Raw genomic sequence first — 14448 nt, 5'->3', positions numbered from 1 at the left:
CCTGATCTGTGTAACATATATTCAGAGATTGTTTTTCTTTTCTTTACATAGCAATTACAAATAATATTAAATCATATCTTCCTAAGGCATTTCAAATATAACTTTTTGCTCTTGGAGTCAGATAATGTATTTTGGCTATAATAGTATTGCTGGTCACTATTCTGCCATACAAATTATAAATGAAAATACTAAACAGGTCCATTGTAATTATCAATTTTGGGGGTAGAACATGATATGTCTTATATATTCAGGGCCTGAAAATGTGCTTTCAAACCAAGTTTCCTTGTACCTGTGAGTTATGCCACAATTTTTTTTTTTTTTTTGGATTACCTATATTATGCCAGATGCTGTGGCAAGAAACTTGAATGACATATTCTTGTAGACTTCAATTTAAGGAGAACTAAAAAATGAAAGCATGTAAGATGTTTTTTGTTTTGTTTTGTTTTTTAAGATTTTATTTATTTATTTGACAAAGATCACAAGTAGGCAGAGAAGCAGGAAGAGAGAGAGTGGGGGAAGCATGCTCCCTGCTGAGTAGAGAGCCTGATGTGGGGCTCAATCCCAGTACCCTGAGATCATGATCTGAGCCAAAGGCAGAGGCTTAACCCACTGAACCAGCCAGGCACCCCGAAAGCATGTAACTTTTAACACAACTTGGCAAATGTTAAAGCAGATATACAAGCAAAGTGTCAAGAAACAGTTCAGATAGAATATATGAAATAGTTTAGATACAGCATAGTATAATGGATTTACTAGCCATAAAACTTGAGGTTTTCTATTCATGTCTGCATGGTTCTCGGTCTCCTCATTTGTAAAGTGGAGATTTTATTTCAGGGAAGTTATAGAATTAAGATTTTAGGGTCTGTTATGGAGTCCTTTTCTTTCCAGAAACCCAAGATCCCTGTTAATAGAAGGCAATTCCAGATAGTTATCATGCTAATTATTTTGATTCAAGATCATCTGAGTTCCTAGTTTCTGATGCTAAAGTGAAGTGCAAATTCTCTACCATGGTTTAATGTTTCCCCATTATCCTCTTCCATATATCTCTCCTGCCTCATTATTCACTACCCTTCCCAGAGAAAGAAGAAGGCAAAAGCATTCCAGTCAGAAAAACATGCAAATGGCTGACAGACACATGAAAAAAAAAATGTCCATCATCATTAGCCATCAGGGAGATTCAAATCAAAGCCACATTAAGATACCACCTTACACCAGTTAGAATGGCCAAAATCAACAGGACAGTAAACAACAAGTGTTGGAGAGGATGTGGAGAAAGGGGAACCCTCTTACACTCTTGGTGGGAATGCAAGTTGGTGCAGCCACTTTGGAAAACAGTGTGGAGATTCCTTAGAAATTAAAAATAGAGTTACCCTATTGCCCTGCAACTGCACTACTGGGTATTACCCCAACGATACAGATGTAGAGAAAAGAAGGGCCATCTGTACCCCCAATGTTCATGGCAGCAATGGCCACAGTCGCCAAACTGTGGAAAGACCCAAGATGCCCTTCAGTAGACGAATGGATAAAGAAGATGTGGTCCATATATACAATGGAGTATTATGCCTCCATCAGAAAGGATGAATACTGAACTTTTGTATCAACATGGATGGGACTGGAAGAGATTATGCTGAGTGAAATAAGTCAAGCAGAGACAGTCAATTATCATATGGTTTCACTTACTTGTGGTGTGTAAGGAGTAATACAGAGGACACTGGGAGATGGAGAGGAGAAATGAGTTGGGGGAAGTTGGAGGGGAAGACAAACCAGGAGAAACTGAATAAACTGAAGGTTTTGGAGGGGAGAGGGGTGGTGGGTTGGGTGAGCCTGGTGGTGGGTATTAAGGAGGGCACGTACTGCATGAGCACTGGGTGTAGTGCATAAACAAAGAATTATGGATCACTGAAAAAAAAATTAAATTAAATTAAATTTTTAAAAAAGCATACATAAATAACATCTCAGTGACATGAGAAGTCACAGCATATTAAAGAATATGACAGTTTGAGGTAGCTGGAGAAGATGGAAGCCACGTGAAGAACAGTAGGAAGTGGTCCAGCCTTGGTTGGTTGAGATGAGATTAAATATGAAGATAATGAAGTGGACTTAATTTTATAGGCAACAGAAAACTAAAAGAGGGAGTTGGCCCCTCATTTTTTTGTTTTTATTTTATTTGGGACAGAAGTGAGTTCTAATAAGTTTTGTTTTGTTTTTTTTAAATATCACTCTGATGGTGGTGAGGAAGGTGAATTGGGTTAATGGGTCCAGTTTGAAAGATCAGACAGTCAACTCTGGAAAAGTTCCAGGTGAGGATGATAGAGGCCTGATGAAAATCTATGCTAAATTAATCTCCTTTTCATAGAGTCAAATAATAAAGTACTTTGGGAATTCTGTGCAACAAGCAAATTAACTCTACAATCCATCACTGAACACAGGACTGAAAGGAATCAGAGAATATGTTTCTTCCAACTTCCCATATCATGTTTTAGTCCTCTCTACCTTGGGAAGTGAGGTTTCAGAACCCAGTTCTTGGGTTCCATGATGACTGCCTGCTTGAATTTACCAGCCAAATTAACAAAGATGATACAAATCTGATTATATTCTTTATATATATATATGTATATATATATATATATATATATATATATATATATATATATATATAATCCCTTTAACCTTGGAGAGCTTGGAGAGCCCTACTCCATCCATCCCTTGAAATTAACCTTCAGCTCAATTTTAAATGTCCTGCACTTTGCTAATAAATTGCCTACACGAAGACTCAGAAATGAAACCCAGTTTTAACCCTATTACAGTCTACTCTGGAGGCTCTGTTATCTTCATTTGGTTTAGAGTAGATGGCTATTACATATCCCAGGATTCCAGAACCTGGTGCTCCACTCAAAGGAACATAGCCTAAAGTCTCCCATATTCAAGGCTTTGTCAGTTGCTGATAAAGCTAAGAGATTATAATGATCATAGCAACCATTTCACTGCCCCTGAAATAATAGTCAAACATTATCTAAGAAGAGACTATCAGGATTACAATGTAGGCAGCAGCTTGCTGAGATCCTCTGTTTTAGCTCTGGCCCAGAGTATATCTTTCAGCCCCTTAACTCCAGTGGTGTCAGAACATTGCATGAGTCTATTAAGACTTACCAAGATATTTACACTTTGCTACCTATTAAAATAAAGGCCTTCTTTTTTAACCTTTCCTTCTATGTACCTGACATTCTCTCCCAATAAAAGCACCTACGCACTCCTCAGGAACAAATGTCGATTTCACATTTTCCACTACTAACTTTCATGACATCCATAGATGTCTGACAGCATGTAACTTAAACATTTCAGCAGAGCTTAGCAAATGTTCTCAAAAAGCACTTGGTGGAAGTGGAAAGGAAACAATATACTTTTCAGTAATCAGTCTGTATCTAACTGCCTGCTTCTGTCCTTCTCTTTTCCCTTTCCTTTTTGGGGACATTGTCATGGTACCAAATTACATGTGTCATGAGTGCTGGTGTTTACAATTAAAAATGAAGTATAGGAGCGCCTGGGTGGCTCAGTGGGTTAAAGCCTCTGCCTTCGGCTCAGGTCATGATCTCAGGGTCCTGGGGTCGAGCCCCGCATCAGGCTCTCTGCTCAGCAGAGAGCCTGCTTCCACCTCTCTCTCTATCTGCCTGCCTCTCTGCCTACTTGTGATCTCTGCCTATCAAATAAATAAATAAAATCTTCAAAAAAAAAAAAAAAACAATGAAGTATAAACCTATTATAGAAAATATGCGGAAAACTATGGATCAGACAAGATCAGACCCGTGCAGCGTGATATGGCCGTAGATATGGAAAAATATGGAAAAGTAGAAAAATCAATCTCCAATAAATCAATAATCATTGTATTAGAACAGTTCAATACAGTGTTTTTTCCCTATGAATAAAATTTTGGAATTTTGGTGGATTTTTATCTGTTTTGTTTTTAGTGTGTTTAGTGTTTTGTGTTTAGTGTGTTTATATCAGTAGGATCCAGACTAACTTTGTCACATTCAGAAAACTTTGGTCTCAAGTGATGATAATCCAAATTAAATTAGTTTTAGAAAAAGAAGAGATTAGTAAAAAAGAAGAAAAAAGTTTATTCATTTATCTTAGAAGAACAGGGGTAAATCATATGTTTTTCTCAATTACTACAAATAAGAAACACATAATATGGCAAGAGAAGAGCAATTTCCCAAGAAAAGGGAGCTGTTGTTTCTAAAAGCACAGCTAGGAGGAATAATGGATAGTCAAAATCAAAAGATGAATATTTTCTAATATCACAAATGATTAATCTTCCACAAAGAATATTTCTTATCCTAGGAAGGAGAGTAGCCCAACTTCATTAAGTGCCTTTCAAAATATACCTCTGTCCTTTGTAGAAGATTTTTATTTATCTCTCATTGCTGCTTCTGCTGTGAATCTCTACATAGTGAACCAGTGTTACAGATAAAAGATGTTGCATCCTTCAGGTGTTGGGGTAGATTAAGTACCAATTTATCCACAATTAAGTATCATTATTTATTCACAAGTAATGAATCAAAGTGTACATATCAACTGATCTATTGCTAGAGATTTTAGGTTATCTGTCTTTTACTATTTTATATAATCCTACTTTGAAGGCAATTTTCTAAATTTACAATTATATAAGACCATTATCTAGAAGTAGAATTATTGGTCCAAAGAGTATAGTTCATTTTAAGACCCTCAGCACACACTCCCTGGTATCACTTGAACAGTATTTCAGTGGTCATAGTTTCCTGGTGCTGGCTGGGCCCTCTGGTTTATTTTGGTGTTAATTGCCCAGCGGTCTACTTGTATCAGCTCATTTATTTATAGTTGTTAGCACTAAGAACAGTGCCTTGCATATGAAATGCATTCAACAAATGTTTCTCAATGATGAACAAGAAGGTGCTGATGCTGATAGTCCAGGGATTTTCCTAATTAATCTCTATTTAATATGAAGGCATGAAGAGGAAATTTCTTTTATATATTCCTGGATACTGAAGACAAATGACTGAGAGAGGAAAGTCACCTCATTCATTAAGCGTAAGGGATAATTTAAGTTTCACCTGCCTGTCTGCTGCTGGCAGGAGCTTAACCTACTCCATATGTCCAAAGAAGATTAAGCAAACCAGTATTTATGGAAAGAAGCCACTTGGTGCAAAGACTGGAAAGAGCTCCAGCACTAGAGTCATGAGATGTAAGCTCCAGTAGAAGCTCTTAACTTCTCCAAGTACTGGTTTCCTTATTTGATCAATGAAGCTAAGAATGCCTGCCATAGCCACTTCTCGGGGATTTCTATAAAGAATGAACACCCTAATGCATAAAGAAGTTCCTTGTAAGTTGTCAAATTCTTCTTACCATTATTATTGCAAGCTCAGAAGATTTTCTCTTAAATGGTTTGAGGTTGTAGATCTTTTTGGAAATGTAATTCAGGTCATGAGCTCTCTCTCCTGAAAAAAGCATACACTTAAAAAAAAATGATGTAGAATTTCAAGGAGTTTATGAAATTTCCAAACTCAGAAGTACATGGATTTCAGGTTGAGAACTCGAGGTTTAAAAAATTATAATATTTAAAAATTATAAACTATTTCAAGTGTCAGAAAAGTTCAGAAAATTATATAATTTATATAAAGTATATTCATCACTGACATCTAAAAAATGTTAATTTCATGACATATTTAGTACAGATATTTTGTTAAGAAATACATTATTGCAGAATAGCCAAATCTACACATGCCACTTAGTCCTAGAGAGTCATAAGCAAATAAAATAAAAAATGTTCTCTCTGATCCCAAATCACTTGCTCACTTGCACTCTAGTCAGAGACATGCATTAAAAAAAAAAAAAAAAAAAAAAGACAGGGAGAGAGAGAAGCAAACAGGATGTTGTAATTATGGATGACTTTGTAAAGAAGAGAGAGAAAGCTTTTTCACTAGGAAAGCTAAAGCTATCCAGAAAAATCATCATGCAGGAGGCTTCTTTTGAGAAGTACCAAGTATCTTCGTTAAAAATAAAAGGCAAAAGATGTGTGGATGAGAGATATCTGACACACAGTGAAAGTCAGGAAACATAAGTCCCTATTGTGTCCAGGCACTATGCAGGGTCTTGGTCACATAATACAAATAAGTTAGACATGTTTGTTAATCTTAAGAAGCTCCTGTTATAGAAAAACAACATAAATTAAGAAAAAACAAAGAGAACGTGATAAGATGAAGTCTGGTACTTTTTATGGGAAGGCACACAAAGGTTTTCCAGAGAAAGCGTCATTTGAGGTTGGTTTTGAAGTGTGAATAGAATATAAGTAGAGATGGGGCCCCTGGGTGGCTCTGTCGGTTAAGCACCTGCCTTCAGCTCAGATCATGATCCAGGAGTCCCAGAATGGAACCCCACATTGAGCCCTGCATCATGCTTCTTGCTCAGCAGGGAGTCTGCTTCTCCTTCTCCTGCTCCCCCTACCTGTGCTCTCTCTCTGTCAAACAAAGAAATAAATCTTAAAAAATAATAATTTAAGTAGAGATAATAACACTTGGAATGAAAGAGTGATCTAAAACAGTATGCTATTATTACTGGAACATAATGGGGGTCCATGGCAAGTGAAGTCAGAGCTGGAGTGGACCCAGAGTGCTTTTCTAAGGAAAAGCACATCATCTGAAGATAAATCCAAATTTCCTGGAGGAAAGGAATAATCAAATGTCATATTAAAAACCAGATTCCTAGCCACCAGCCCAAGATTCTCATTCAGAAGATGAGCAGGAATTTCTAATGTTTATTGGTGTTCCAGAGGATTATTATTTTCAGGCAAGTTTAGAAAATAATATGGGAAATAATGAATATTTAGTGAGGGGTTTTCAGCTGCAAAAAGGCATAATCAGTCCTAGAATTTGGAATCATTCTTTTGATAGCAGTATGGATTCTTATTAGATGAAATTTGAGTCAGGAAAATATTGTGATACCCCCTGGTAACTCATCACAACACATAATAGCGTTTTTATATCTATCATATCTTTATTTCATTTATTCTTTCTTAACCTCAGTGGAGATAACCAATATAGCTGCTTGTGACCCCCTTTATCAAAGCTCATCATTTCATATCTCAGTTCCCTTTCTGATTTCCCTTGGCCTTCATGGACTCAGCCTGTTTTCTAATGCCTTAATCTTATGCACTATTTGCTTTAGCTTATGATTTGGTCTCCTCAGGTCTTCACCACATTTACCAAGTTCTAGAACACCAGTAGCAAATGCAAAAGATTATTTACAATGCTATGCCAATTTCTTAGTAATTTCTGTGCCTTTTCTATGCTCAACATTTTGCTTACATTCATGTATTAAGTAACTAAACAAAAATGACAACACATAGTCAACTAATTCTGCCATTTTTTCATGCAACACATATTGTTTGCCTATTATATGTTAGGCACTATACTAGGTACTTGGAACACAAAGATGAATAAAAATAAAAGTTTATGCTTTCTAGAGTTTGGAGTGTAGGTGAGGGGGGCAGAGAGCAAAAAATAAACAAAATTGCCAAATATTTACTTACATTTAGAATAGATGGGAATAAAGTATTTGGGGGAGTACAAAGGATGTAATCATCTAATGTTGATTTGTGGGGTCAAGGAAAGTTTCACAGAGAAGGTAACATTTGAATTGAAGGGATAACAGAAAGTTTCAAAGTATTAAGAGGATATGGTCACAGGAGGGGAGCAATGTACTCTGTTCTACAACATTCTTTACCAGTTCCTCTCATTTTAGTTTATCCCTGATCCTTGTTAAACTTTTCCCTAGACATTTATGATGTTTTGTCCTTTTAGCTTCATAGTTTTAAGTCACAGCTAGATGAGAGCATTACAAACATTTCCCTGGGTTTAAGCCAGGAGAATTATACAAACTTACCCAGGTTCACTTGAACATTCTATAACTATTGTCTAAGTCTCATTTTGGAAACCAAACCCGAAACCAGATAATTTTCACGTGGTTTCAAGTTTCACCATCAACAATTCACATGATACCAGGCCTGATTCATGTATTATATAAGCAGGTGTAAAATTTCAGCCACAAGTCACTATGGACATATGTTGAACAGGACTTGAACTTCACCATAATGATTTGAGCTTCCACAGATAAAATATTTCCATTTGTCATCACTGCAAGTACTCTCCCTTCCAACACGTACACCAATAGTCACTGGTCTAATTGTGGAAATAACACTTCCTGATTTGCAAAGCTCAGACAACAGATGTACCATCTCCAAACTGATAGCCTGGTATGTCGAGGCATAACAATGGCCAGCCACAAAGCTTAGTGAAAACTAACACAATGTTTTAGAATAATGGGGGATGATGAAATGGATCTGCAATGAGGACTTAATATGTGATTTTAAAAACACTAAAATATGAGGAAACTTTCCAACATACAACAGTGTTGAAAGTAATGCAATAATATGTTTGATTAGAAAGTACTTCAGGATGTATTAATGTAAGCACTTAGCAAGTCTCTCAAACATACCTTTCTGCAACAAGCATATAGATTTTTTTCAAATATATCCATTTCCACTTAAGTTGTGCTCTAGGTCATTGCTCTAAATGCAAGAGAAATTCCACACGCTCTTTTATTTTATGTACACTAAATTCAAATCCCTTGATCCCATTTTGTTTTGATATTTTTAAATGAAAAAAAAAAACACTTGAGTCTCTGTATTTCTTTATAAGCTGTGCACATTAGCCTGTTTCTCAAAGTATCTTTCCATTTTGATCCTTGTAAAACAGTCATTTAACACTATATTCTTTCCCTTGGGTTCTCTGGGGATCCTGATTTACTTTAAATTCAGAAGGGCAAAAGACTCCATCAGATAATAAATCAATAGTTAACCTGGAAAGACTGATGTTTAACTAGTCTCCTTGGCAATGTTTGAGTAAAGCTGTTCTGACATAAGGAGCAACATTTGAGAAAAAGAATGCAAGACTCAGGGAAGAAAAGAAAAGGGTTTCTTTAGACATAAATAACAGAAAAGTGTGGCAAACTAGAAGTTGTCTCAAGACTGAGTACCACAGGTGAGTTTGAGAAAAGGAAAAAAAAATACTGAGGAAAGTTTGCAACTATAAACTTAAACATAGGTTTATCCTCAATGGGCAGAACCCCATCAGAAAATGAACCAGGAGGTCTGGCTCACTTCCATGGCAATCTGACCATTAGTAAAATGTGCATGGAGAAGAGAGGACTACATGCAGGGAAGAAGAACCACCCATAGGAGCCTGCCTAGAGCAGCAAAAGGGAAGGCTATTACTTTAGAGTTACTAACTTGGGTGTTCACCAAAATCACCTGAGGAGCTTTTGGTAAGAGTACACATGCCTGGTCACTAATCTGAAAATCGAATTCTCAATTGCAAAGTGTAGACTTCCCTCAATACTCCTATCATAAGAATCTGTATCTTTATTTTTTTAATAACACCTACAGTAATTTTCTCACTAGTCATGATTGAAAACACTTCCTCACCTGCTGCCTTCACAATGTCCATAATTTTTATTAGTGCCACTGTAATCCTCCTACAGATCCACACTAGCCTCTAGAGGCATTAAAATATCTAAATCTTTGTCCCTAGGTGTACTAGTTTCCTAGGATTGCTATAACAAAATACCACAAACAGAGCAGCTTGCAACAACAGAAATTTACTGTGTCATAGTTCTGGAAGCCTAGAAACCTGAGATCAAAGTATTTGTAAAATTGGATCCTTCTAATGACTCTAAGAGAGAATGTGTCCCATGACGCTTTCCTGGATTCTATGGGTTTGCTGACAATCTTTGGGGTCCCTTGGGTTGTGGAGGCATAACTCCAGTCTTCACATAGCGTTCTCCCTAATCAGCTCTCTCTGTGACCATATTTCCCCTTTGTATAAGGACACTGCCATATTGGACTAGGGCCTGCTCTAATAACCTCATCTTAACTTAACCATATCCAAATAATGTCACATTCACAGGTATTAGGGGTTAGGATGTAAATATCTTTTGATGGCTGGGAGATACCATTCAATCCCTAATGCTAGTTCCTTTATTCATTTAGGCAAGAATTATTTATGGATTAAAGTCTGTGAGCTAAGAACTGTCCTAGACAATGCATGTGCCCAAATTAACAAGACAACGTTAAAATAAATTTCCTGTAGAGGTTGATACTAGTATTTATTATAAGGATAATGAATACATCGTATTCCTGGGAAGAAGTAGCTCATTCATTAATTTATTCATCAATAATTTCTATCGTGTAGAATATCATGTTAGAAGCCATATATGAAAAGACAGCATAGTTCCTGCCCTTAGGATGCAAATTCTCTAGTAAGGAACACACACAGTGATTGGTTATCACTGTGTGATACATGCTAGAAGAGAGAAATATGTATTATGGGAAAACAAGGCATCTAACTGAACCAGGAGGAATCAGAAAGTGCTCCAAGAGGAGAAGATACTTGAAATGTGTCTTTTTTGTAAAAGATTTTATTTATTTATTTGAGAAAGAGAGAATGAGTGACAGGAGGGGCAGAGAGAGAGGGAGAAGCAGATTTTGCTGAGTCCCAAGAGGGGCTCCATCCCACACTGGCATCTGGATCTGAGCCAAAAGCAGATGCTTAACCGACTGAGCCACCCCAGTACCCCTTGAAATGTATCTTAAAGGACATGCAGAAGTTGGGTTAAGGTATGAGGGATTTAGGATATTATAGCCATAGAGACATAAAAAGAGCAAGGAGATGGAGGGAAAGCATGAAATGTTTGGAGAACTGTGAGTCAATCAGTTTTTCTAGGAAAGCATGAGTGTGGACATGGGATATGACAAGAGAAGGTGCCCCGTACAGAATGTCTTGGAGTCTGATCTTCACCCAAGAAGGTAGTGGAATCAAAAGAAAGGGAGTGATGGGACTGGATATGAGTTTCAGGAAATTCATGTTGAGAACAGTGTGGATAAGGGTGTGGAGACAGTCCAGGCATGAAGGCTACAGTGGTAGTCCACAGAAGAATGAGGACCTGAGCAAAGCAGTGGCTGCTGAACAGATAAGACAGGGAGGCAGAGGGGCGCCTGGGTGGCTCAGTGGGTTAAAGCCTCTGCCTTCAGCTCAGGTCATGATCCCAGGGTCTTGGGATCAAGTCCCGCATAGGGCTCTCTGCTCAGCAGGGAGCCTGCTTCCTCCTCTCTCTCTGCCTGCCTATCTGCCTAGTTGTGATTTCTCTCTGTCAAATAAATAAAATATTAAAAAAAAAAAAAAGACAGGGAGGCAGAGCTTCAGGAGATATTGGGGAGATCAAATTTATAGTGACTAACTACACATGTGAAAAAACTTTTCAACTGGGGTTTAGAGTGGTGGGGGAACAAATAAAAACAATAAATTCTGGAACACTGAAAAGAAATAAAATAAAATAAAATAAAATGGAAAAAAAAAGATAAACCTAAAATACATGTTATCAGAGAAGTTTAATTTGTTCCCAATTTGTGGATCCTTTGAATACTTGCTCTCTGCCTGAAATGTCTTTTCTTCCATGAACAAGAGAGAACTTATCTTTTAAAATTCAGTCCAACATCATGTCTAGAAAACTTCCCAGTTCAACTCTTCCCAGTCTATTCCTGTAGTATATTTTATGTCCATATTCTTGTGAACTTCGTGTATACATTTTTTGAAATAGCATACCCTTACCCTCAGCACAATGATTCAGCACATAGATACTCAAAAAATATTGGTGGAATGAACTTATGTGTTTGATATACTTTCTACCCAGGCCATATAAGTTTGGCAATTTAGACAGTTTTCCACTAAAATAAAAAAGTAAAACATGAAGTCTGTATTACTGGAAGAGTTAAGCTACGTTTATCTGGAAACTTTGATAAGTTTAGCTAAACGTTGCATCCCTCTCTCTTGTACTTGATAAAAACTGGTTAGCATTTGTACTTAACATTGGAAATAATTACAGCAAGATTTCTGTCTCCCAGTCCTTTAGTTTTGATACCTCATCAAACTGCAATGCAGGAGGAGACATACTTGTACTACAAATGGAAGTGAGTTGGACACACTCTCAAAAAAGTGCTCTTTTTTGCCCCATCATTCTCCTGGAAATCTTTTTTCCTAGCACACTATCCTTGGAAAATGGCTTCAGGCAGGCCCCCACATTTTCACTTTAGTTGGTCTTTTAATGTATTAATGAAGTTAATTGTTCTCCCTATGTTGGAAGCACATCCAACCAGGCTTCTTTAAACTTCGTTTCCAAAGGCATTACAGGAATCTATGAATGAAATGAAAATGTTTTGAAACCCAAGTCTCTTTAATAGCCTAAGCAATCGTCAGTAAATTGCCGACTTTACAGGTATAATTTTCAGTAAGGGTCAGGGAAATTCATTCATTAGAATTACGGGAGATAAAAATTTAAACGTCTCTGTAATATTTATAGGAAAAGTGTCATCAGTATAAAGCGGCCTTAAATCACATTCATTCATTATTAAGCACTCCTCTACATTTCTGAGTGAAGTTTCTAATGGGATGAAATCTCCTCAGCTGCAGTAACATCATGATTGTCTATTTATAGCCGAGTTGTCTTTGGTTATGGTAGTGCCTTTTTAGGTTGAGTATTAAAGCAGGTTTTCCCTTTGAAAGGAGACCTCTAACTAAATGGATGTAATCCATTACTTGGTAAGTAGAAGAGCTCACTGAAATTGGAAATACCTACTAATTATAATCACATAATGCCTGGCATGCACGCATAGTACTACAGTTGGTCTAAAGTTCGATATTTGACTGAGTTTTATTCTGTTTTGTTTTTAAGGACTAGGATTCCACTTTCTATTTTATAATGGAAAAAACCTTGAGACCAGGAAGATCTCTGCTTGTGTGAGAAAATCAGGTTGAATATATTTCCCCTTCACCCTTATGCACTCTGGAGGTCAATTAGACCATTCTGTCTTTATACCATTAAAGACCGGTTATTATCCTATTAATGTTAATTTCCTTCCCACACATACCTGAGCCTTTGACAATAATAGCCCTCTCATAACTATCACTAATAAATTGAGAACATGCTGTTTAAATACACAAACCTGAAGACACACCGATGTGTCTGTTCATTTCCTATTCATAAATGATATCACCTATGTAATTATTTGCTATTCAATTTGCAAAATTGTGCCTTTTGCTAAGAAAGCCTCAGGGAGCAACCAAATCATTGATTATGATATGTAAAATATTTAAATCTAGTGGCAGCACTAGTGAAACATAAGAAGAACAACGCAGCAGGAGCAGAGCTTAAAAATAGCAATAGGCAGCATTCATTGTCTGTGCTTCCCTACCCCAATTACACAGATAATTCAGGCATGAGCAAGGATAACTGAGTCATTCCTCCACTTTGTTCTGAAGTTGTAGATCTGGCCCAATACCGGCATCCACCAGGATTGATGGGGATTTTCTTTTAAATATGCCCAGAGGGCGCGCCTGGGTGGCTCAGTCCTTAAAGCCTCTGCCTTCCGCTCAGGTCATGATCCCAGAGTCCTGGGATCAGCTCCACCTAGGTCTCTCTGCTCAGCAGGGAGTCGGCTTCCTCCTCTCTCCCTCTGCCTGCTTCTCTGCCTACTTGAGATCTCTGTCTGTCAAATAAATAAAATCTTATTATAAATAAATAAATAAATAAATATATATATATGCCCAGAGGCCAACAAATTGGAAGTGGAAAGAGTAATGTAATGTACCCTCAACAATTGCTAGGAAACATTCAATTTCATACCATAGTTATTTATTTGAGGTGTAACTCAGTTTATGAGACCAATTTAGCTACTAAACTTTTACCTCATGGAAAAGTTTAAGAACCAGCAGCCCAAACAGAGAAATTCCAAAAAGTGTAACTACAAAGGAGGGGAGAAACGCAGACTGACAGGTCAAACTAAAATGAAAAAAAAAGAAAAAAAAGGGGGGGGATCAGAGTATCTAAATTATAAACTTGGGAGAAATGGGATTGAAAGAAGTTAGACAAAACCCTAATGAAGCTTTTGGAGGTTGCTGGTCAATCTGTATTTCAATTATTTTCCTCCAAGCGATTTGCTGACTCAGCATGTAAACCATGTGAACCCTTTATCAAAGAGGGCAAACTTGCAAGAGAGTAGTCAAGTCACCTAGGACCAAGGCCCATGATGGGCACCCTAAGGAGCAAAGATTGAAAGTCAAGGAAACAGCAAGTAAAATCCCCTTTTGTATGTAACCCTTTCTGAAAATGAAAACACATGGGTAGTATGATTATTCTTTGTGGTAACTTTTTACCCCTTACACCAGAATGGTGGTCAAAACTAAGTTAAAGGGATTTTTCATAAAACCAACAAAAATTATGTTACAGTGAAAATAATAAAAAGGGGATAAACCTTTAATATGTATTGGGCACATACTGGGCCTAAACATCAAAATCTTATGCAGC

The sequence above is a fragment of the Lontra canadensis genome, unplaced genomic scaffold, assembly GCF_010015895.1.
Source record: "Lontra canadensis isolate GAN:19392208 unplaced genomic scaffold, GSC_riverotter_1.0 scaffold140, whole genome shotgun sequence".
NCBI classification, from domain to species: domain Eukaryota; kingdom Metazoa; phylum Chordata; class Mammalia; order Carnivora; family Mustelidae; genus Lontra; species Lontra canadensis.
The sequence above is the reverse complement of the archived record's forward strand: the minus strand, read 5'-3'. Positions refer to the sequence as shown.